We start from the raw sequence: 25688 nt of genomic DNA on the forward strand, positions 1-25688 counted from the left end.
CTTGCAAGCCTTTCTTACCACCAGGTTTACTTGACCTTGGGTCTAGTGGATTGGAACCCCAAGTGTGAATACTGCTCTTTCCCAGGAGCTGTTAACTTCAAAGCCTTTGGGGACCATTTGAATGGTAATATTAAGTGGCAGTGTAGGAAACAAACACTCATAAAGTGTCCTCTGATCACCCTTTCTCCACCCTTACTTTCGGCTCATCTGTCCATTCATTCCTAGCGGCATTTCCCTGCCATTCCTCACTGGGAAAGCAGTACCCTGATTGTTTTATGTCCTCAGCTCTCTTCTTGTGAGAACTGCATCAGGGACTGCTGTCTTCAGCTCAGCAGATGGGCACAAAGCAACTTTGTTAGAGGTGTGAGTTGAACTTTCCTGAAATTTGAGAGCCACTCCTACTTGGATTTGAACTTTGAAGACCCAGAGGTAGGAAGTTTCCATAAAAGGATCAAAACACATCAGAGCAGGGCCCACTGATTTGGGCTGGCAACTAAGGCTGCTAGGATTACTTTACTCAGCAGCTCTAGACTGTGGAGCCTGAGTCCTGAAAAACTACTCCACACATGTCTGTGTCAGCCGCAAGGATGCTGGAGAGCGCGTGAGGATAAATCAGTGCAACCTATCGCCATCACTGAAAAAGCAAATCAAAGCATGGCCTAGTGAATATCATCCTTCATTCAACAGCTAATGTCTGTGAGAGACTGTTAGGTTCACAGCAGTGTGGCAAGCACAGAGAAATATAATTGTAGTGGTGTCTGCAGGAGGCTAGTGCCTAGTGAACACGGTGGTATCCAGTGGAAGCGGCAGTGGTGCCCAGTGGGGGGCATTGGTCCCTGGCAGGGGGTGAAAGCAGGAAATGAGGAAAGAAATGGTGTATGGTAGCAGACCTGGGCTGTGGACAGGGGGGTGAGGGGAGCGTAGAGCATTGGCATTGGTGAGGTGCTGCTTGGTGCCTCCCAGAAATACTTGAGGCAAACTTTGCATGGCAGGATCTCACAGAAGCAAATGAGGACAAACATAAGAGTGGAGATATGTTTCCCCATTGGACTCACAGGCTGGCAAAGGCCAAGGCAATTCACACTGTGTAAGCCAACGTAAGATGTATGGTGGCCATGCTCGGGGAGCTTCTACACATCCCAAGGAACACGTACACATGGCTATAAAAGGACTAGAAGGAAGTGACAAATGAGGGCTGGAAAAATTTAGTGGCTTCTCTTAATGATGAAGATGGGGACTCTTATGCCCTGCAAAGGTCAGCTTTTCATTCTGTAGGAGCCTGGAAGCTATATGTACAATTGTGTACTGGCCCAGACTTTAAGAGGAAGATGCCTGACCAGCCTGTCTTCCAAAGAGTGGCCTTCTGAAAGTGCTGAACGCTTTGTGTAGGCAGACTGCTGGGGAGGAGGAAGACCCTGCTGGCCCCAGCTCAGGCCAGAGGAAGGGTGCTGGCCAGGAAGAGAAAATGAAAGATGAGAGATTCTGTGGGAGGTAATTGAAGGGTAGGCAGGTCAAAAGGGTCTATAATACCAGATAAAGAAAGGCGAGGGGCTGGCTGAGTCATAGTTCAGACCTCGAGTGCTAGTCTTCTGTACAGAGTGTCCTGGGTTCCATCCCTAGAACAGTACACAAAAATGGAAATGAAAAGATATGTGTGGGGGGCATAACCGAGAACATGAATTGATGGCATTAGGAAATGGGGAGAGAGAGAGAGAGAGAGAGAGAGAGAGAGAGAGAGAGAGAGAGAGAGAGAGAAGAGAGAGAGAGAGAGAGAATATGAAGATTTTTTTTGAACATGAACAAGGAACTCCTTGTTGCTGAAATGATATTTTCAAGATTACTATACATTTGGTTGTCAAAATAACTAAATATGAACCAGGCATGGTGGCGCATGTCTTTAATCACAGCACTCAGGAGGCAGAGGCAGACAGATCTCTGGGAATTCGAGGTCAACCTGGTCTACAGACTGAGTTCCAGGATAGCCAGGACTACATGGTGAGACCCTGTCTCAAAGAAAAAAAAAACAGACAAATAAACAACAACAAAACTATATATGACCCAGGAACGAGACTTCTACTGTACTTTTGTTTGTTTGTTTTTCAAGACAGGGTTTCTCTGTGTAGCTTTGGAACCTGTCCTGGTACTCAGTCTGTAGATTAATCTGGCCTCAAACTCACAGAGATCCACCTGCCTCTGAAGATGGTGGTTCTGTTCTGCCTGGTCCCACAGTTGTTTAGCCCCAAATAAACACACTGATGCTTATATTAATTATAAACTGTTTGGCCGATGGCTCAGGCTTCTTATCGGCTAGCTCTCTCTTAATTATTAACCCGTAACTATTAATCTATGTATTTCCACATGGCCTTATCTTACCAGAGAACGCTTGGAACATCCTATCTTCCCGGTAGCTACATGGTGTCCTTTCTTGACCTCTCTCTGTATCCTCTCCCCAGAATTCTCCTCATCTCCTGGCCCCACCTATACTTCCTGTCTGGCTACTGGCCAGTGTTTTAGTCATCAACCAGTAAGAAAAACATATATACAGAAGGACATCCCCCATCATACCTCTGCTTCCGGAGTGCTTGGATTATAGGTGTACACCACCTCCTCTGGGTCCACACTCTATTTTCTTTTCAAAAATTTATTTGTAGAAAGCTGTACATATGTTATAATATATCTTGAATAAATCTATCACAACACCCCTCTAATTCTCCCTCAGCCTCCCCAATACATCTCCTTCTCAACTTCATGTCCTTTCTTTCTTTCTTTTTAAAAAATATAACCCACTGAGTCCAGTCCATGTTGCCAACAAGCAAAAGGAGGTGGGGCTAACCACTAGGGCATGGGCAACCTACCAGTGGTCAACTGCCAAAGAAAAGGACCTCTTCCACCCCATGCAAACTCTTCTGCAAGAGGCCATCTCTGGTCCAGGTTAGCTTTCCTTTGTAATTCATTATAAACTTGTGCATGTTTTTTTAAATAGAGCTATATATTTTTCCCCATTCTCCTTCTCTCCTTCCCCCTCCCCTCACTCTCCCAAATTACTCAGGAGATCTTGCCTTTTTCCCCTTCCAAGGAGGATCCATGTATGTCTCCCTTAGAGTCCTCTTTGTTACCTATAAGGAAAATGTGGTACATTTACACAGTGGAGTACTACTCAGCGGAAAAAAACAAGGACATCTTGAAATTTGCAGGCAAATGGATGCAACTAGAAAAAGTCATCTTGAGTGAGGTAATTCAGACCCAGAAAGACAAATATAACATGTACTCACTCATAAGTGTATATTAGACATAAACAAAGGACAAGTCTACAGGCCACAACCTCAGAGAGCCTAGATATTTTTGTTTTTAACACAAATGAAAAGCATGATATACATATGCTCATAATTTACCTGAAACACTATACTATAGATATCTTTCACTGCAATTATTTGTAGGGTTTTCTCATTTCTTTTCACAGTTATTTAGCAGTCCACTAGACAATTATAATGCTTATTTCATCATCAGGATTTCAATGCTACACATTTCTTTTTTTAAGAGACTGGGTTTCTGTGTAGACCTGGCTGTTCTAGAACTCGTTCTGTAGACCAGGCTGTCCTTGAACTCACAGAGATCCATCTGTCTCTGTCTCCTGAGTACTGGGATTAAAGGCATACATAACTACCTCCTGGCTGGACTCATATTTCTTTATGTTGCTCCCAAATATATTGTTACAATCAATGCTTCAATTAAAATGTGCATAGGCAACTATTATAGGATAAATTCCTAGAAAAGAAATTGCAGGGTCAGAGGACACACAGAGTTTAGCACCATTTGACATATATTATAAAAAATTTCCCCAAAATGTTTATCTGATTAATTCTTCCAGGAACAAATTAATCAAGACCTCTTCCTCAATGTCTGTGGCAATTTGTCAACCTGCTCTTCCTACTACCGCAATAAATAGTAGTTTGCACCATTGGAAAGGATTGTATTAGTCAGCAGATCCTAATGAATGAAGGGTTTCTTAATTAAAATAACCAGAAAGTCATTACTTGTAAATATATAAACAAGTTGATTATAGCAAGAGGCTGAATACTTCTAATAAGCATGTGTGGATATTAAATTAACCATGGTTCACAAACCATCCATGGATGCATGGCTGATTGGAAATAACCACTTCACGGTGGTTACCCAATTCCTCTCTGCCAACTGCCAAATGGCAGTCTGACTTGTATGGTTATTATAGTTTGATGTAACTCATGATATTCCCCAAACACATGTTACATGTCAAATGAAGGAGTTTTTCCTCCCTGGTGGGTATGCAGGAAATTGAAATAAATCTGTCATATTTCTCCCATGTTCATCCATCTTTTAAAAAATACAGATATGCCAGCTAGGGATCTTGGAATGAATAAGGAATATGTATTACTTTCCTTTGCTATAATATAAATAAAAGTTTAGCAAAATTAAATTTATCATTGTTTTCTTTCAATTCATCTTTTAAATTAATAATGATGAAAGGACTAATCATGAGTGTGGGGGGTACTCCTCTAATCTCATCACCAAGGAGGCTGAGGAGGGAGGACACTGTAAGGAAACACTGTCGAAAAACCTCTCATTCATTGAACAGATATCTCTGTGTTTAAGTGAGCCATTTCTTTTATTTTACCTAGTTTATGTCATATATCTGTCTGCCTCTGCCTCTGAGTGCTGGCATTAAAGATATGGGCCACCACCGAGTGACAGGAGTCATGGTTCTTGTGGTTGAAAAATGCCATTTGAAAACAAAATTTGAAGTCTAGGTATGTCTATTGCTATTGAGATGTCATTCCATGTAACTGTATATGCTGAAGAACCAGAAACACATATGTATCTAAAACACTCATATATCTAAAATAGTTCTTTGGTTTTTAATATATGGCTATGTGACATATGAATTTAGCCAGGTTTCTTCAATGGCAATGTATTATCACAGTTTAACTATATTGTTGTCCTTACCAGAAATGCCTTGAGTGTGAGACATGGTGGTGCAGACCAGTGGTCAAAGGATGGTATCATCAAGTCAGGTGTGGTGGCACACATCTTTAATTCCAGCACTACAGAAGCAGATGGAGCTCTGTGAGTTTGAGGCCAGTCTGGTTTAAATATCCAGTTCAGTACAGCTGGGGCTACATAGTGAATCCCTGTGTCAAAAATAAAAAAAATAAAAAATAATTGACTATAAATACTGTGTGCAAAAAGTGGGGAGAGGAGCTGGCGGTGCACCTCAGTGGCAGGGTGCTTGCCTAGTATGTGTGATGCCCATGGTTCAAGCCCCAGCATTACAAAAATGAATTTAAAGAATCCAGCTTTCCTTTGGGCTGCTGAGATGACTCAGCCAGTAAAGATACCTGCTAAGCCAGAGGCCCCAAGTTTAATCCCTGGGACACACATAGTGGAAGAAGAGAACTGACTCCTGACTCCCACGGTGTAACAGTGGCGTGTGTGCACCCCCCCACATATCCGATAAATACATAAAATGTATTTTCAGAAAGAAGTGAGGAGATAATTGGTATTTGTTCCCTAGCATGTAACAATTATTCCCCAACTGTAGATGTGCTGGAAACCTCTACTGCAGCCCTGTGGGACCACAGTTACAATAGCAGTGAGAGGATTTCTTATATAGCATTTCATTTGAGAGTCGTTGTACCTGCCGCACATAAATTGAAATATTGCAATGTAGCTTACAAATATATATATGTATATATATAATCATTATTACACACGAGCTGGTTTACAAAATAATGTTTAAGGACATGGAACTATTAACCACCCTAATATAACTTGATCATTACATACTGTGTTGTATGATCATGCAGCACCTTGTACATTTGTACTATTAATACAATACTCAATACAAATTCAAGGAAAGGATTTATCTTGGCCTCATTTGGTGCATCACTAATCCTTTATGTTTGTTTACTTTTATCTGGTCTATCACCACCTTTGTGAATTTCCAAAACTCTTCAATTCTTCACTTAAAAATAGAGTTCATTCTGTCTCATACTGACTCTTCCTCACCAGGTCACAAGGAGGAAAATTCTGTCTATGTTACTCAGAAGTCATTCTGAGGCATTTGTCTTAAAATAAAGGACCTCTGGGTTTGTAATCTGAGCTTTTCTTGTAGGCTGTGCCTCTCCCTCCCTGTGATAATTACCTTCAGGAACCTCTCTATATGTCCACACTGGGAACTGCTCTTTTCCTTGAGTTGTTAGTGATTCACCATGAGAGTTAGGTACAAAGGGATGCCCATTCACCATAGCTATGGCTTTCCTTTCACCACTGAGTTTGAGTGCATCCTCTGACTGGTACTGCTAGTTCCCTATCCACAGTAATGACGGGATCAGAGAACAGCTTGCAAGGAAAATGTTGGAAAGTATGAAAAGTATAACTGGGAATCTTACTCCTAGCTATTCTTCCATTAGCTTCACAGGCTCTAGATTCAACTCCACATCACCCCTCAATCCAGGGATCCACCACTTTTTCTGTTTCTATGGATTCCTCATCATTCTGGATTTTGGATTCTGGAATCTCAGAACTTTTCCTCCAACCTGACCACATTACAGCATCTCTATCATCTCCAGGGTAGAATTCAGGAGAAAGAGTCTGGAACTTACGCAAATTCTTCATGTTATAAATCGGAAAGCTAAGTGTCATTGCTGTGAGTGGTTACTGAAAAAGAGATACCCCAGAAACGCTTTTTGAAGAAAGTCTGAGTTACAAAATCAGAGCCAGCGACCAGCTTGCCTATTGTATTTCTTTGAGAAATACCATGGGCTGCATTGCAAATGACTAAATGATATTTATGTTGTGAGATACTGGAAGAGCACACTGTTCTTTAACATCCTAAATACTTTATGAATACATATGTATTGTTAAGACATACACTTGAAATTGTGTTTTTGCTGGGCAGTGGTGGCATACACTTTTGATCTCAGGACACAGTGGCAGAGACAGGTGGCTCTTTGTGAGTTCAAGGTCAGCCTAGCCTACAGGATTAGTTTCAAGACAGCCAGGGCTATACAGCGGAACTGTCTAAAAAAAAAAACCAGGACAAAACGGAATATTGTCATTTATTGTTATTGTATCTTTTTTTTTTTTTGGTTTTTTGAGACAGGATTTCTCTGTGGCTTTGGAGCCTGTCCTGGAACTCGGTCTGTAGACCAGGCTGGCCTCCAACTCATAGAGATCCACCTGCCTCTGCCTCCTGAGTGCTGGGATTAAAGGCATTCACCACCAACTCCCGCCTTGTTATTGTATCTTGTCTGTACTTTTAGGCATGTGAATAACTCAGGTTGCCCTAGAACTTGCTGGTCTTGAACTCAATATCTTCCTACTTCTGCCTCCAGAAATCTCCAGTTATTAAAAGTATTCCTAGGAAATCACCTTCAATTTTGTATTATATTGTCATGATGAATGAGAATAAATTTCTCACAGCTGCAATCCCAGTACACCAGAGGCTGAAGCAGTAGGATTTCCATGAGTTTGAGGCCATTCTGAGCTACAAAGCTAGGCTAGTCTGGGCAACATAGCAAGATCCCATCTCATTAAAAAAAAGAAAGAATTAAAAAAAAGTCAGAAGAAAGCTCAACAAATAAGAACAGAGAATGTCTGATCATAAGATTATCAGCATGCAGTACTTCATCAGTATGGTATAAATTCTCTGTTCCATCCTTCTATAAATTGGAGTCATTTAAGAAAGAATTTTAACTTTTAGGGTGCTATAGTCTAAAATTATAAGCAGCAATTTTAAGGAAATTCAACATACATATACACAAAAGTTTCCTAAAGCTCAGATTCTATGTGAAAAGTTTTAGACTGTAACAACTGTATACATCCAAATTTTAACCCTGGAAAACAAACTGTATAGCATTCTTCAGTGGGTTTAAGAAAACACCACTATAATTATAATTTGGGCAGCTGCTATGTATTCACAGTTTTCTTAAGCTGCAAATTTCTAACATAGTTCAAGCATATGGAAACAAAGATATTCTTATTTTTGTTTCTTATCGAGTGACTCAAGTAGCAAAAATGGTGAAAAAGTATGTCAACTTTAAGTATTTGATTGGGCATGTACCCATTTTAGTCTTAACGTTAAATTCTTTACAAAAATGGTTCTTTTCTGAAAGTCTTCATTTAATGAGACATGGCAAAAATGTCTATGACTCAGCCAGTGATCCGTTTATTTCCAGAAATATTTGGTACCACAAAAATCTGGTCTAGTTAACACACTTGGCTTTTTCTCTCGTGTCACAGGTTTTTCACATCCCATTCTCAAAATTCTATTTTCATTGCCAGGGATCAACTGTTCTCATTTCCTTCATGCATCCACATGGTGCAGGGCTTGACTAGCAAGTTGAGCTCACTGTATAATGAGTTTCTGGAGGTGTTTTAGGACGAATATAACCCCTGTGTCTATTAGGATTTGAATTTGATCATATGTCTTTAGAACATATAAGCATGTGAGCATAAAATAAAAGTGAAATGAAGTACTTACAACAGAAAGCAGGTCACTCACGTCATTGGATTACTGCCCTAGAAGGAAATGACCTAGAAAGACCTCAATATCCACTGTAATTTTTCTCTCTATCAATATTTGTCTGGTTTTATTCCAAGATATTTGCCCATACTGGAGAGATGACTCAGGCTCTGGTTGTTCTTCCAGAAGATCCAGGTTTGATTCCCAGCACCCAAATATCTGGTCAACTATTTCTAACTCTAGTTTCAGGGAGTCTGACACTGTTTTATTGCCTTTGAGAGCACCAGCCATTCATATGGTACAGAGATCCATGAAGACAAAACATCCATGCACATGAAATAAATATAATAAAAAGTGACAGTATTACTTCATTCTTATGGCTATAATAAGGACATCATTTTAGAAATGAGTTACCATCCTATTTTTTTTACTTTTTTAAGTAAACAAATACATTTATTTATTTATTTTACAGTCGACAGAAGTTTTCCCTCCTTTCTCCCCCCCCCCCAGGCTCTCCAACAACCTCCCTGTGTTCCCATCCCCCAACCTGCTCCCCCTGGGTTTCTGTTTAGGAAAAGGCAGGTCTCCCATGAATAGCAACAAAACATGACATATCATGTTGCAGTATTTTTGTGGGATTTCCACAGCTTGCTTATAGACACAGTCTGGTACCCCTGTCCATAACTAGAGAGTTTCAAAGTTGTTTAATGAATCATGAATGGGGCTCTAAACCAGTCTTTGCTGGCCTTTGTTTCACTTAGGGAGTCTTGGAACCATAACTTGGAAGAGACTTTTTATCATTTGTGCAGGTCATTCCCCAAACCACAGTTTTGATAGATAGTGTCTAAAAGCCTGCATATGGTAGCATTCATCTTTAATCCCATTACTTGGGAGGTGGAGGCAGGCAGAGCTTCATGAGTTTAAGGCTAGCCTGGTCTACATAGTGAGTTCCAGTACAGCCAGAGTTGCATGGTGAGAGACCCAGAGCGGGGACGGAGAGGGGAGAGAGGGAGGGGGAGGGATCTAAGCATTTTTTTCATGTTTCTATCGGATCCTGGACTTCAGTGCGTCTCAACACACACAGCAGAGGAAATTCCCCAGCGTTGCTGCTTCTCTTGAACTCCATTTCTTCCATGCTCATATCTCAGCGACAGCTCATTTGTTTGTGCACAGGCCAGTGGGTGGTTAAGGCAGCCCTTTAGTTACTTTAATGTTTCCTACCAAATACTTTCCTTATGGTTCTGAGACTCTGGCCAAAAATTTTCCTCAAATTACCGTGGGGAGTGTGTTGAAAGTAGGAATCTTTACTTTCCGTCTCTCTGGGGCTTACTTAGTACATGGCCTGCATGTTGTAAGAGTTTAAGGAAGGGTGATTCTGAGACTCCGGAGGTTAACTAGGTCTTGAGAAACATGGTAGAAGGAATGAGCTGCTGAGAGCAGGTAGCTATCTATTAGCATACACAGTTTTGATAAAACAACAATTTGAGACAAAAAGACAGGAACAAAGCTGGGGAGGGTGGAGAGAGTTAGGAATAAGACGAGGGCCTTGTATTTATAGGGATAATTTTTCAAGCTAGCCTAGTAGAACTTTGTGTTGAATTTTCAGAGCTTGGTGTTACTGCTATCGAAGAAGAAACTTGGTCCTCAATTTGTGCTCTTTACCACATGGGGAGGGGCTACTCCCACACTTTTTGTGTGTGAAGGGGTGCACCTGTGTGTATGAGTGTGTGCTTTTGTACATGTGGATGCCAGAGGTTAACCTGAGGTACCATTCAGCAGATTCATCACGAGCCATTCAGATCACTTTTGGAGACCAGATCTGTTACTGGGATGAGAGGCTCCCTGGCAAGCCCCGGGACTTCTCTATTTGTGCCTCCCCAGTACTGGGGGTGCCGGTACTTGACACCAGTCATACTTGCCATTTTTACAGGTCCTCATGCTTGTGACTGAGTTGCCTTCCTCACCACTCTCACACTTTAAAAACGACTGTCCTTTTCTTTCTTTTTCTCCTCTTTTACTGGAAATAGGTTTTTTTCTCATATAATATATCCTGATTATGGTTTCTCCTCCCATTTCCTTCCCACCTCCCCTCCCATCCAGACCTACCCCCTTTCTGTATCTCATTAAAAAACAGACTCTCTCAGCCTGGACTCATGGGGAAGAACCTGGGCCCGTCCCGGGATGATGTGACTCTGAAAATCCCTCATGGAGGCCCTTGCCCTCCCTGGGGAGCGGAGGGGGAATGGAGTGGGGGGTGAGGGATTGGGAGGATTGGGGAGTAGGGGAGGAAGGGACAGAGAGGGAACTGAAAGTGACATGCTTAAAAAGTTAAATAAAAAAACTTTAATTTTTCTTCAGTTGATAAGCAGATGAAGAAAATGTTTTCTGTTTATGCAATAAAATGTTGCTTGGCTGTTTAAAAAAACAGACTTCTAAGAGACAAAACTAATACATCAGACTAGGACAAAACAAACTGGATAAAAAGAGCCCGAGAAGTCACAAGAAACAGAAATATGGACACAGAGATCCACTTGCTCACATACTCAGGAAACCCCACAAAAACAGTAGACTGGGAGTCATAATATATACCCAAAGGACCCATGCTTTCTGCATCCATCTCTGTGCCTTCACATGTGCAGACACCCTGTTTCAAAGGCCTGGTTTCCTGGGTGTCCTCCATCCCTTCTGGAGTTCTCTCTCTCTTTGAAGATTTATTTATTTTTATGTGCATTGGTATTTTGTCTGCATGTGTATCTGTATGAGGTTGTCAGATCCCCTGGAACTGGTGTTACAGGTGGTTCTAAGCTGCTGTGTGAGTGCTGGGAATTGAACCCGGGTCCTCCGGAAAAGCAGCCAGTGCTCTTAACCCCTGAACCATCTCTTCAGCCCCACCCTCCCCTGTTTCTAGCTCTTATACTCTTTCGGCATCCTCTTCCACAGGTTTCCCTGAGTACACTGGGGAGGGCTGAGTGCTCCAAGGTCTCTTGCTCTTTGCATAGTGTCTGACCACTGGCCTCTGTTTGTTCCATCTCCTGCAGGAAGAAGCTTCTCTGATGGTGGCTGAATGTCCTGCTTAGTTTTATGTCAACTTGACACAAGCTAGACTCATCAGAGAGGAGGGGGTCTCAGTTGGAAAAATACCTCCATAAGATCTGGCTGTAGGCAAGCCTGTGGGGAATTTTCTTAATTAGTGATTGATGGAGGAGGGCCTGGACCTTTGTGGGTGGTGCCATCCCTGGGCTGGTGGTCCTGTGTTCTATAAGAGAGCTGGCCGAGCAAACCAGTACGTAGCACCTTTCTATGGCTTCTGCCCCCAGTTCCTGCCCTCATTGCTTTTGGTGATGAACTGTTAACAGAACTGTGAGAGAAATAAACCCTTTCCTCCCCTTATTGCTTTTGGTCATGGTGTTTCATCCCAGCAAGAGTAATTCTTAACGAAGACACAAGCTGGTACCAGAATAGTGGCGTATTGCTGTGACAGACCTGTGTTGCTTTGGAGGATGATTGTGGAAGGACTTTGGGACTTTTTTCTGGAAAAGTCATCGAGTGTTGAGAGCTTGGAACCACTACAGTAAAAGCTTTGCTTTGCTGGGACAATGGATGCTGTTCAGCTGGGGCTGAGATTCAGCTGTGATTAAGAAGACACCAGCATCACCGATGTGAAATCTTCTAAGTGTTTTGTCAGGGTCAGCACACAAGAGCTGTGTTCCAGAAGTGGCTGAGACTGTACCTTGTGCTAGCAACTGAACTTGGTAGTAGAAGAGCTGAAGGGGTCATAGAGAGCAAATGAGGCTTGGCACTGTGTGGCCAGGTTACTGGTCAAAGTACAGCTCAGTTACAGCAAGGGACCCCTACATTTTCAGAGACACCAGTTCCATGGGATAACCACCAAAACCAGCAGCAGCTGTGGTGTGGAGCCAGCTGGAGGGAGCCTCAAAGACAGCTGTGTGTGTTGCAGAGGGTGGAGTGAGAGACGTGATCCAAGCAGTTCGGAGGAGCCCAGAAAATTGTGAGTGAAACCCAGACATTGGACACTGAGCTATTGACACTCCTGGAGTTTGGTTTTGCTTTTTTCAGACTGTGATTGAGTGCTGATTCTTAAGTACTTAATTTATTTTTGATGTTGTAGGAGTCCAAAAGTAGAGAGACTAAATTCTTTTGGTTATTTATTTATTCGTTTATTTATTTATTTTTGAGACAGGGTTTCTATGTGGAACAGCCCTAGCTGTCCTGGAACTCACTCTGTAGATCAGGCTGGTCTTGAACTCACAGAAATATGCCTGCCTCTGCATCTGCCTCCTGAGTCTGGGATTAAAGGCCTGTACCACGACCAACCGTTTGAGACCAAACCTTTTTAAAAAGAGTTTTACCGAGAATTTGGATTTTAAAAGAGACTGGATTGGATATTTTTAAATAGACAACTTTAAAGTGTTTGAATTTGTAAGGATGTGGGACTTTTTAAGTTTGTAAAATGTTTTATATTGTGATGTCTTTATTAATGTGTCATTTTGGGGATGAACAAGAAAGGAATAGTTGTAGCTTAACACTGATGTGTTAAGTAAGTCAAGTTGTGTGTCAAGTTGGTCAGGGGTCAGCTGTCCTGTCTAGTTTTACGTCAACTTGATGCACCCTAGAGTCATCAGAGAGGAGGGGGCCTCAGCTGACTAAACGCCTCCATAAGATTTGGTTGTAAGCAAGCCTGTGGGGAATTTTCTTAATTTTAGTGATTGACCGGGGAGGGCCCAGGACATTGTAGGTGGTGCCATCTCTAGGTCGGTAGTCTTTTTTTTTTTTTTTTTGGTTTTTACGAGACAGGGTTTCTCTGTATTGTTTTGGAGGCTGTCAGTCCAGCCCGGCCTCGAACTCACAGAGATCCGCCTGCCTCTGCCTCCCGAGTGCTGGGATTAAAGGCATGCGCCACCACCGCCCGGTTGGTTGGTAGTCTTGGGTTCTATAAGAAAGCAGGCTGAGCAGACCAGTAAGCAGCACTGCTCCATAGTCTCTGCATCAGTTCCTGCCTTGAGGTTCATGCTGTGCTCGAGTTCCTGCCTTCACTGCCTTTGATGAAACAGAGAGGGAAGCAAACCCTTTCCTCCCTACATTGTTGTTGCTCATGGTGTTTCATTACAACAATAGTAACCCTAACAAAGACACCGAGCAAGGCACTGACCTGTGAGTATAGCAGAATGTCATTAGGAGTCATTTTAATACTATATTCTTTTAGTAGAACGGAAGTATTTGATTTTATCCTTGGTCCCTGGGCTATCTGGTCTTTGGTTCTTGGTCACCCACGCAGGCTTCTGTCTCATGGAGTGGGTCATAAGACAATCAGACATTGGTTGGTCACTCCCACAAGCTTTATGCCACCATTGCACTAGCAGATACTGTAGTGCGACACCATTTTAGATCAAAGGGTTTGTGGCTGGTGTTGTAAAGATGTTTTCTTCAGCAATAGGGCCTTGTTGTCAATTTGCAGAGAGCAACTTATAGCCTTGGCAACAGCCAAAAGTGATCATTTCCAGATCTTTGAAGAATTGTGTTGGATTTCTTTTGAGACAGGATTTCTCTGTGTGTAGCCCAGGCTGTCCTGGAACTCACTCTGTAGACAAGGCTGGCATCAAGCCCACAGAAATCCTCCTGCCTCTGCTTCCTAAGTGCTGGGATTAAAGGCATGTGCCATCACTACCTGGCTTGCTAACAATTTTTAAAATTTTTATTTAGTGTAGATCTTCAAGATCCATCTATGTTTCAGCATGTATCAGTACTTCATCATTATTATTATTACTATTATTATTATTATTTGGGGTGTGTGTTTCCAGACAGGGTTTCTCTGTGTAGCTTTGGCTGTCCTGAACTTGCTCTGTAGACCAGGCTAACTTCAAACTCAGAGATCCACCTGCCTCTGCCTCTCAAGTTCTAGGATTAAAGGTGTGCACCACCACCCAGTTTTGTGTTGGAATTTTGGTGGGGATTGCATTGAATCTGTAGATTCCCAAAGAGAGCCAATTCTTTGTTTCATTGATTCTTTGTATTGTTTTTGTTGTTGTTTCTATTTTATTGATTTCAGTCCCAAGTTTGATTATTTCTTGACATCTACTCCTTTTGGATGATTTCTTCTTTTTGTTCTAGAGCTTTCAGGTGTACTATTAAGTAACTAGTATGAGATCACTCCAGAGGATTTTTTGATGTAGACACTTAAGTATTATGAACTTTCCTCTTAGAATCTCCTTTGTTGTGTTGCATAAGTTTGGGCATGTTATGTATTCATTTTCATTACATTCTAGAAAGTCTCTAATTTATTTCTTAATTTCATTCAGTAGTGAGTTGTCCCTTTCCATGAGTTTGTAAGCCTTTTGTTGGTATTGATATCCAGCTTTAATCTGTGATGGTCAGATAGGATGCAGGGGATTATTTCAGATTTCTTGTGTCTGTTGAGACTTGCTTTGTGTCTGAGTATGTGGTTAATTCTAGAGAAAGTTCCACAAGGTGCTGGGAAGAAGGTACATTCTTTTGTGTTTGGGTGAAATGTTCTTTAAAAACCTGTCTTTGGCCTGTCAAATACACTGAGGTGTAATACAAAGCTCATCTGACAAATCCTACTGTCTGTCAGGGAGACGTCTGTGAGGGTGCTCTTCACTGATGGTCGATTAGTCAGCCTTCTGCTGTCATATTACTGCTTTCTTCATCCAGTATGAAGAGTGTGAAATGTTCTCTCCTTTTGGAATGCTTAAAGCCAGGATACGGAGAGAAAATGGTTTCTGTGTTCAGAATTGTTTTGTTTTGTTCGTAAGACCAGTCTCACTATGCACCCCTGGCTAGCCTGGAACTCGTGTACACACCAGGCTGCTCTTGAACTTGAAGAACTTCCCCTACCTCTGCTTCCAGAGTCCTGGAATGAAAGGTGTGTGCCACCACTGCCCAGGTGACCATCCCCTCTTTATCAAACCCACTTCTCAGGGTGTCTGTGTCATGCAAACTCCTCATGTATTCTTTTTTTCTTCTTTTCTCTTATTTAACTATTGGCAATATCTTTACCATGAAGATTGTAGTAAAGGAAGGGAGCATATTGATTTTTCTCCCTACAAAAGTACTTCCCCCTTTCAATGATTCTTTCATGTATTCATTTCTGAGATATTTATTCAGTATTTATAATGTACAAGGACCTATGTGAGAATAGGGTACAATGGTACACACTGTAATCCCAGGGTTTGGGAGGTAGGGGCAAGAAGATGAGGCTTTCGAGGCCAGCACTTGGGAAACAGAGGCAGCTGGGTCTCTATAAGTTTGAGGACAGTCTTGTCTACAAAGAGAGTTCCAGGACAGCCAGACCTGTTACACAAAGAAACCCTGCCTTGAAAAAAGACTTCAAGGTCAGCCTGAACAACTTGAGACCTTGTCTCACAAAATCAAAACCACACAAGGCAGTAAAACAAAGAAAAAAATCCCATCAAACCCAAAAGCATGTATATAGCTCTGAAGGAAAATGAAAAAAAATCATAATAAAATCCTCAAACCCAAACAATCTCCATTTAGAAACAAATTCAACGTGTAACACATCAGTTTAGTTTGCAAGATGAATAAATGTATATTCTTGGGTTTATCAAATCACAATTGTTAAACTTAGAGCAATAGTCTTTTCCTTATTCTGTTGCTTGCATCTTCTGCACAAGAAAAATGAAATAGCTGACAGAAACAAATTTCTAACAGGCATTTTATAATAGCACAGTACAAAGTAAATCATACAGAATATGTAGCTGACTGTATTCTTGGTATGTTTTGATTTTGAATTTTTTATGTATGTGTGTGACAAAGTTCTGCTCACTTGCCCGGCCTTACCTCAAACTCAGATGATCCTCCCATCTCTACTCCTGAAGTAGCTTAGATTACAGGTGTGCCCACTGTACCTGGTTTGTCAGTGTCCACTGTGGGGATCAATATGTTTATGTATTTTATGTTAAGTTGTCCACTGTTTTCTTCTCTAGATCTCCACGTTTTAGCAGTCATCAGTATTTAAACCTTCAACACCATCATCGCCACACTACATCGTTTGTTACTGCTGTGCAGCTGCCATTCCTACCAGCTCAACCCCTTTGTTAATGGAGCCCTTGTGCTCCGATAGTCACTTTCCCATATGCCCAAGAAAAGTTTCGTCTTTCTCAAGGGGTGACTTAAGGCCTGTTTGTTTGTTTCCACTTACTGCAACAAAATTCCTTAAGTAACTAAAAGGAGGAAATGTTTAGTTTGCTTTCACTCCATGGTCACTTCCCAATTGCTTTTAGACTTGTTGTGAAGCAAGATAGCATGATAAGAATATGTGGTAGAGGGTGACTGGAGAGATGGCTCAGTGGTTACAATCAGTGACTGCTCTTCCAGAGGTCCCAAGTTCAATTCTCAGCAACCACACAGTGGTTCACAACCCCCTACAGTGGGATCTGATGCCCTCTTCTGGCATAAAGTTGTCCATGCCAATAGAACACTCATAAATTAAACTAAATTAAAAAAAGAGACAGAGAAATAAATATGTGGTGGAGGAAAACTGCTCATTTCATGGGGTCCAAGAACACACATACAAAGAGATCCACATTCTTCAATTCAAGCATCTCCCCAGTTATCTTACTTCATTCAACTAGGCCTCATTTCCCAGTACTTCCTCCGTTTCCCAATAAAACCATCAAATAGGGACATAGAATTCCACACTTAAACCTTCTTTTTTTTTGAGACATGTTTTCTCCATGAAACAGTCCTGGATGTCCTGGAAATCACTCTGTAAATCAGGTTGGCCTCGAACTCACAGACATCCGCCTGCCTCTGCCTCCCAAGTATTGGGATTAAAGGCGTGTGACACAACATGCGGTGCCACACGCAAACCTTTAGAGGACATTTAAGGCCTAACCATAACAAAGTCTTAGTTGATACAGACTCACAAACATTGGATGAAGGACACAGACTCACAGACATTGGGTGAATGAGTTTCATTTCAATGGCAACATAATGGGAAGTTCTGGAGAACAAACTCTTGGTAAGGGGGAAAAGTCATACATCAAAATAGTCAGATGTGAGTCATTAATAATGCTAAATGCCAAACAATTTTAATAAACAGTAAGTTCCACAGAAATTAATCTTTGCTTTAAGGCCTCCTATGAAAATGTGTTTTTGGTGATGGAAACTATTATTCTTTCTCTGCTGGCTAGGAATAGGTATGTCTGAGATTGCTACAAGCAATGGACTGTGAGTGCAGAATAAACAGGATTACGGTTTTTGAGAAAACTTGAACTTATAAATTAATAGTACCTATCAATAAAAAATATGTCTATACAGGCACTTACAGCAATTATTAAAATGTGACTTGGACATTCATCACACAGCTGTATGCTGCGTGATGTGAAGGAACTATCATTTTAGAGTATTGTTTTCCATTTAAAGAAAACACATTCTGGAAGAGCAATGAAAAAACAATATCTGGAGAGAGTTACTATGGGTTTAGGGAGAAACCTGGTGCTAGGGTAACTCCCAAGAATCCACAAGGAGGACCCCAACTAAGACTCCTAGTAATAATAGAGAGGATGCCAGAAGTGGCCTACCCCTGCATCCAGATTGATGGATACTTCAACTATCATCATACCAGACACAGAGATCCACAACCAAGAACCAGGCTGAGCTCCGGGAATCCAGTTGAAGAGAGGAAGGGGGGAACATGTGAGCCAGGGAAGTTAAGATCATGATGGAGAAATCAACAAAGACAGCTGAACCAAGCTTGTGGAAACTCATGAACTCTAGACCTACAACTGTGGAGACTACAGGGGACCGAACCAGACCCTCCATATATGGGAGACAGGTGTGAAGCTTGGACTATCTAAGGGCTCCTGGCAGTAGGACCACAAGACAAACTTGGCACATGAGCTAGCATGTTGGAGTCCATTCCCTAGGGTGGGATGCCGTGTTCCGTCTTAATGCATGGGAAACGGGCTGAGCCCTGCCGCAACCTAATGTACCAGATTATGTTGACTCCTCATGAGAGCCCTTACCTGTGAGGAGGAGTGGACTGGGGGTGGGCTGGGGAGGAGGTGAGGAGGACTGGAAGGATGGGGGTGGGAGGAGGCTGGGGGGGGTGGGAGGAAGGGTGGCACGGGAAGTATAGTTGAAATGTAAAATGAAATCAAATACATTTAAAATATGGACGGCTGGAGAGATGGCTCAGAGGTTAAGAGCACTGGCTGTTCTTCCAGAGTCCTGAGTTCAATTCCCAGCAACCACATGGTGGCTCACAACCATCTGAAATGAGATCTGGCACCCTCTTCTGGCCTGTGGGCATATAGACAGATGCTGTATACTAAATAAATAAATCTTAAAAAATGTTAAAAAATTAAAATGCGGAAAAAAACAAAACACATGCTCATTAAGGAAAATTAGAAAAGTTGAAAAGAAAAAAAAAACATTCATTTTCCTGATCTTAGGACAAGTATTTGATATTTATTTAATTTTTTGAGACTTTCTTATAAACACAAAATGCATTTTGATCAAATCTACCCTCTCTTTCAACTCCTCCTGTATCCCCACAATTTTTCTCTCCCAACTTTTTTTTTTAGTTTTCTGATACAGGTTTTCTCTGTGTAGCCTTGGCTGTCCTGGAACTCACTCTGTAGACCAGGCTGGCCTAGAACTCAGAGATCCACCTGCCTCTGTCTCCCAAGGGCTGGGATTAACGGTGTGAGCCACGACTGCCAGGCTTGTTCCAACTTCTTATACGCCTTTTGTTCTCCTCTCAGGAGGCACATCCTTGAAGAAAACGGACTCTTCCTTTCCAAGCAGCCATAAACTGCCAGTAGCTCCCGAGCTCGCAGTGGGACACAAGGTAAATGTGTGAGTGTGTGTTAAGAATCTCAGTATGTAGTTCAAGTTGTTATCTAATTCCTGACCCTCTTACCTCAGCCTCCCCTGGAACCACAAATTTACATTGCCACACCTGGTCAGTGTATATATTTTTAAACTATATTTTGTGGTACACTAACTGTCCAACAATGTTTGATAAGAAACCAATCTCATTACCTCATCTCTTGGATCTTTTCTCAGCATATGGTGCTCCCTTAAATATCCAGTGAAGTCAGAGCAGTAGAGATGAGGAAAAAGGCCACCTAATGAGATTTTAGGAAGAATAGACTATGACATCTGGCTGCCAGAGCAAGTTAGAGTGTACAAAAATATTCTAAAGGAAATGAACATCAGCATTGGATCCCTTAAGAGATACAAGTGCTGAAAACAGCCCTAATAGTAATTTAGCATTGAATTAATCTAAATGCATTTATTGTATACGAGGTTGTGGTTATACTTTGTTTATGATCTAATAAAACTTTCCTGAAGCTCAGAGAAACAAAGCAGCCAGCCACTAGGGAGTTCTCACCTCTACCAATGCTCAGACCAAAGGGGACATCCTGTCCTCAGACTGCATCTCCAGACCCCACTGTTCCTCTGACCACACTACTCTCCATCAAACCTCAGACTGCCTAGACTGCTCCTGTCTCCTCCCACCTTATATTCCTCTCTAGTGCTGGGATTAAAGGTGTGTCATCCCAAATGCTGAGATGAAAGGTGTGAGCTCTGTTTCTCTTTTAGACTGACTCCACTCATGTAGCCAGGCTGGCCTTGAACTCACAGAGATCCAGCTGTCTCTGTCTCCCGAGTACTGGGATTAAATGTATGGCCACCACTGCCTGTTCTCTATGGCTAACTAGTGACTTAGCTCTTAACTAGCTGTGTGGCTAACTAGTGATCTTCAGGCACTCTTTATCAGGCACTCTTTATTAGGCCATAAACCAAACATCACCATGCTAGGTTGGTTATGTACAACAAGGAAGTGGTTGTCTCTTAACTTAAGCACACACTAGTAACTCATGGACACTCCGAAATACATAAATAGACTGAGATCCTCCCTTCTCTTGGGGGCGGGTGGGGGGGGGGGGGCTTGTTATCTCTACAGGAGAAAGGAATCCCAGCATCGTAGTTTAAAGTGCCTGTAAGATGGACATCACAGCTAACTGACCTGAATTTTTTTTTCAAATTGGAAAGTAAAGCCAACCTATTTTGGCAAACTAAATGAAAACCACTTAAAAAAGTATTAAAGGAGCACCCATGACACTTAAAAGTCAGGAAGTTTCAAGATGGAGTGGCTGTTTTATCTCAGAGTTTTTAGTAGCAGTGTAAGAAATGTTTTGCAAACTGCCTTGTAAATAGCATAGCCTTAAGAGGTTGCACAACTGAAAATGCAGCTGCTTGAAGTGGTTGGTGCACTGAATGTGTTTACAAAGCTGAGATGCTGTTCCTACAGACACAGGCATGAAAAGCGAAAAACTTGGTAATTTCACCTGAACCTGATTAAAGCAAATTCTGTTTCTCTTCTGCAGGTGTGTGTACCTGTGTGCGTGTGTAGGTGTGTGTGTGTGTGTGTAGGTGTGCAGGCATGGTTATACTGCTGCAAGTGTGTGTACATCAGAGAACATCTTTGGGGAGCTAGCTCTCTTCTTCCCTCATGAGTCCTGATTCTGGGGATCAATTTAGGTGGTCAGGCTTTGCTTGGGAAGCACTCCAAGCCCCAACTAGGCTATCTCACCAGCCCTTTGACCTGATATTTGAAATGTTAATAGATTTTAGTGATATAAAGAAAATGTCTCTAAATTCCAGGAATACACGGATTCCAGGATTTCATGGCTTATGACTTCTGGATAGGGCTGGCAATATCACGTAGTCTTTCATTCATGAAATTACCTTTATTCAGGAGGCCATGGCTTCCAACCCCAGCAATTCTAAAGCATTTAAAAATGAAAGATGGATGGAAAATTTCAAAAGCTGAGCTATGCTTTTCCGCAGAAGCATATTTAGTAAGAAAAAAGCTACCATATATCATTGCTGTGCTTTTCCTCATTTGAGGGAAAGCAAAGTATTGCTTTGGTATGACATGTTTCATGCTGTCCTATGTGAGTTGTGTGTGGAGGATGCCTTCTGTAAGAACACACATGCCTGGCACTTTCATGGATGCTGTTTTCTCCCCACTTATCTTTGTGGCTTCTTTGCTTGAAATGCAACACTGAATGTAACATTAAGTAATGGTAATTCCTGATTGACTCTGGAGGCTTGGAAGGCTAAAGATCTTCGCTAAAATTGTGTGAAATGCAGGCAGTCAATTAGAGATGAAGGGGGAGAAATGAATGAATTTAGGTGTTAAGAGAAGCTTTTTCCTTGAGAAAAGCCATTCCGCCCGCCTGGTTCCAGATCTGCATCAGTCCCAAATAAACACACAGGAGGCTATATTAATTATGAAGCTGTTGGGCTTGCTTGTCTCTTACTGGCTAGCTCTGTTTTAAGTAATTACCCCATAATTGTTAATCTAAGTATTTCTCTTACCGGAGAATAGTTCCGGGCTCCTACCCCATGGCGTTACATGTTGACTCCCCCTGTGTTTCTCCTTCCCAGAATCCTCCTGGACTCCTAGTCCCTCCTATCTAGATTCCCTATTGGCCAGACAGTACTTTATTGACAAATGCCCAGGACTTCCCCAACAGTTAGGGAAGTTTAATTCAAGAAAAATCCTTAAGTAAAATGTTGTAAGAGCCTGGGGAGATGGGTCAACAGTTAAGAGTGCATACTGTTTTTGCAGAGAACGAGAGTTTGGTTCCCAGCAGCCATCCTGGCATTTCACAATTGCCTGTAACTTGAACTCTAGGGAATCCCATGGTACCTGTACTCCCCTCCTGTGTGCCTATCTACACACAGACACACAGACACACAGATACACAGACACACATACGCACGCACGCACGCACGCACGCATGCACGCACGCACAACACCATCCACTTAGAATCAAATACTGGTATTTTGAATTTCAGTGGGTAAACCCTTAATGGTCCCAAGACTATTTTATCACCTAGCCCAGACTCTACAAACCTACTTCTTGCTTAGTCACTTCAAAGTGCTAGCCAGACCTGAGTTTCAATCCAGATGACACCATAAACTGACTGAGTGAATTGGACAAGCTACTTAGTCTCCTTTAGCCTTTCTTTCCTCTTCTGTTAAATGAAGATGGTTGCATGTACTTCACAAAGCTGTTTTAAAAACTGAATTCAATAAGAGCTTGCACAGTGTCTGAAGCATGGTAGATGACCCTTAAAATTTTCTCTCATTCATATTAACTCTGTGACTTAAGTGTGATTTTAAAGGTTGTTATTTGTTTGTGGGTTTGGGGTTTTTTGTTTTGTTTTGTGTGAGACATGGTCTCATGTGGTCCAGCCTGGTCTTAAATTTGTTATGTAGCTAAGGATGGCTTTGACAGTTGATCCTCATGTCTCCACCTCCCAAATGCTGGAATGACAAGTATGTGCTATCACATCTGGCCCACAACTTTAAAGATTTCAGTGTAATAACCAGAATATTAATAAAAATAGAAATAATATAGTACCTTAGTATCAGAAGTATAGTACCAACCAAATAGTAAAAGGTTTCTAAATATCTGTTTGGTTTTTGAAGTTTGTTGTTATTTTGAGACAGAAGATCTCTGTGTAGTCGTTACTGTCCTGGAACTTGCTTTGTAGACCAGGCTGGTCTCAAACTCAGAGATCTGCCTGCCTCTGTCTGCCCAGTGCTGGGATTTAAGGCATCTGCCACTACCACTGGACACCTTATGATGGTTTCTAATTCGGCAAATTGGAAATCTTAATCTAGATTTAGGGATTATATATTATATATGTGTATATATGTACAACTTACACATATGTGTACATATGTGCCCAATTATAAGTGAAATTAATCTTTATAGTTCACTTTGAAACAATCTTCAGTTACTTTTTCCTTGAAACATAAAAGTGGGACTTCAGAAATATATTACTTCCACTGAGACTTTCCAGCATTTTTGGTGAGAACTATTTACACTAACCAAATTTTCTACCAGTGTTGTTGTAGTGGTGCTTTGTTTGCTTGCCTATGGTCTGAGGGGGCAAATAACAAGGAAAATTATTTTTCTCTCTCTACCTCCATCTATCGATCTATCATCTATCTATTTAACAATCAAACTATATCTGTCTGAGACAGGATCTTATGTAGATTATGCTGTTCTAAAACTAAGTAGCTGAGGCTGACCTTGAACTCCTGATCTTCATGTCTGCATTTTCTAAGTTTTCATATAATTTATTCAAAATGGATTTTTTTATACAATATATTCTGATAACAGTTTCTCTTCCCCTTCTTCATCCTTCCCATCCACAAATTTTCCATTTGTCTTCCACACCTTGTAGTAAGAACACAATATTAATTTCTAAAAGTAAATGCTGATTTCCATTTCTTAGATAAGCTGCCAATAAAATTTACATAAGCTTCAGACTTAGAAAATATGTTTTGATTGCATTAGCTATGTTTTATAGCTCATGATAGTAAAAAAGTACATATACATTCAAGTAGATTGTTTTCTCACACAGTATATCCTGATTATGGTTTCCCCTCCCTCTACTCCTCCCAGTTCCTCCTCACTTCCCTCCCATCTGAATCCACTCCATTCTGTCTCTCATTAGAAAAGAACAGGCTTCTAAGAGATAATAATAAAACATAACAGTAAAATATAATAAGATAAAACAAAACCCACCACATCGAAGCTGGACAAGGCAAGCTGACAGAAGGAAAAGAGCCCAAGAGAAGGCCAAGAATCAGGACCCAGTTGTTCATGTATTCACAAGTTCCATAAGAACACTAAACTGGAGTGAAAAATGCTTGCGCAGAAGACCGAGTGCAGGCCCTCTGCATGCTGCTTCTATTATGCACTTTTGAACCATTTTGCTTCTGAAAGAGACTCTTGCAATGTTATTTTAGCTACAATGACCTCAGCCTTCTGACTTTACGGGACCCCCGCCTCAGCCTCCTGACTAGATGAGATCACATGCTACTTTGTAATCACAGTTCTATGACTTTTGCCAAATGGCTATCACACAAATCAAGAAACAATACATTTCTGTGATGTCCCAGAATTACACAACTTTTTTTTCCCAACATAATAGTTCTGTTGATTATTGATTATTTCAGAATTTCACTTCATGCACCCTGACCACACTCACTTCCCAGACCTCCCAGGTTCCCCGGACACTCTTCTGACACCCCAACAGAAACAGAAGAAAAAAGACAAAAAAAATTTCAATTTGTGTCATCCATATCACGGGGGCATGGTCAGACTCCCAGTGGCCATCCCCTTAAGAAAAACTGAGTCCTTCCCCACCACACCCCTGCCAGGAGCCATCAATTCTGGAGAGCTACACTTCAGCATCCTTACCACATTTTTTAGGAGTTCTCTTTGATTTCTGTCTAGGCAGTTACTTTTTGGGGTTGGTGTGAGGGCTGGGGGTAGAACTCAATTTCTTTTTTCTTTTCTTTTCTTTTTTTGTTTTTTTGAGACAGAGTTTCTCTGTATTGTTTTGGAGGCTGTCCTGGAACTCACTCTATAGACCAGGATGGCCTCGAATTCACAGAGATCCGCCTGCCTCTGCCTCCCGAATGCTGGGATAAAAGGCATGTACCACCAACGCCCGGCTGAACCCAATTTCTCTATGTAGTTCATTATTACCCCTTCACCAGCCACTGTTAACCATTTATATGCTTACACTTTCATGTTGCTTTTTTCTTTTATTTTTTTATTTAAATTAGAAACAAGGTTGTTTCACATGTCAATCCCAGCTCCCTCTCCCTCCCCTGCTCCCCCAACAACCCTCCCAGCCCCTAACCAAATCCCCATTCTGCTCCCCAGAGAGGGTAAGGCCCTCCATAGGGGATCTCCAGAGTCTGTCATTTTGTTCAGGGCAGGGCCTAGACCCTCCCCCATGTGTCCAGGCTGAGAGAGCACCCCTCATTGTTGGATGGGCACCCAAAGTCCATTTGTATGCCAGGGATAAATACTGATCTATTACCCAAAGCCGCATAGATTGTCCAGGCCTCCTCACTGCTGCTGTAAATATAGACCAAGTCTTAAAATGTAGTCATTTGAGACTCGCTTCTTTTTATTGCTGAGTAGCATTCTGGGTTATGTGTATACCACAGCTTGTATATTGCTGAGTAGCATTCTGGGTTATGTGTACACCACAGCTTGTTCAGCCACTCATAACTGAAGTCCATCACTGGGTTACTAATTAACTAAGTAACCTTGTGATTGCTATAAAAACAGGA

General features: G+C 41.6%; 1 long non-coding RNA gene across 3 annotated transcripts in view; it reads left to right on the top strand.

Annotated features, from left to right (window-relative positions):
* Positions 1 to 11768: 11768 nt before the first annotated feature.
* The window catches only part of LOC110343631, a 198301-nt gene continuing 184381 nt past the window's right edge, over positions 11769 to 25688 (top strand). For 2 of the 3 annotated variants that reach the window (XR_002385927.2, XR_002385928.1), the window contains exons 1-2: positions 11772 to 12509; positions 19267 to 19352. This is a non-coding gene — a long non-coding RNA (uncharacterized LOC110343631). Of the gene's footprint in view, positions 12510 to 19266; positions 19353 to 25688 lie in introns of all 3 variants that reach the window. The other variant, XR_005876871.1, reaches the window with a different exon arrangement.

Source organism: Mesocricetus auratus, unplaced genomic scaffold, assembly GCF_017639785.1.
Source record: "Mesocricetus auratus isolate SY011 unplaced genomic scaffold, BCM_Maur_2.0 Super-Scaffold_100003, whole genome shotgun sequence".
NCBI classification, from domain to species: Eukaryota; Metazoa; Chordata; class Mammalia; order Rodentia; family Cricetidae; genus Mesocricetus; species Mesocricetus auratus.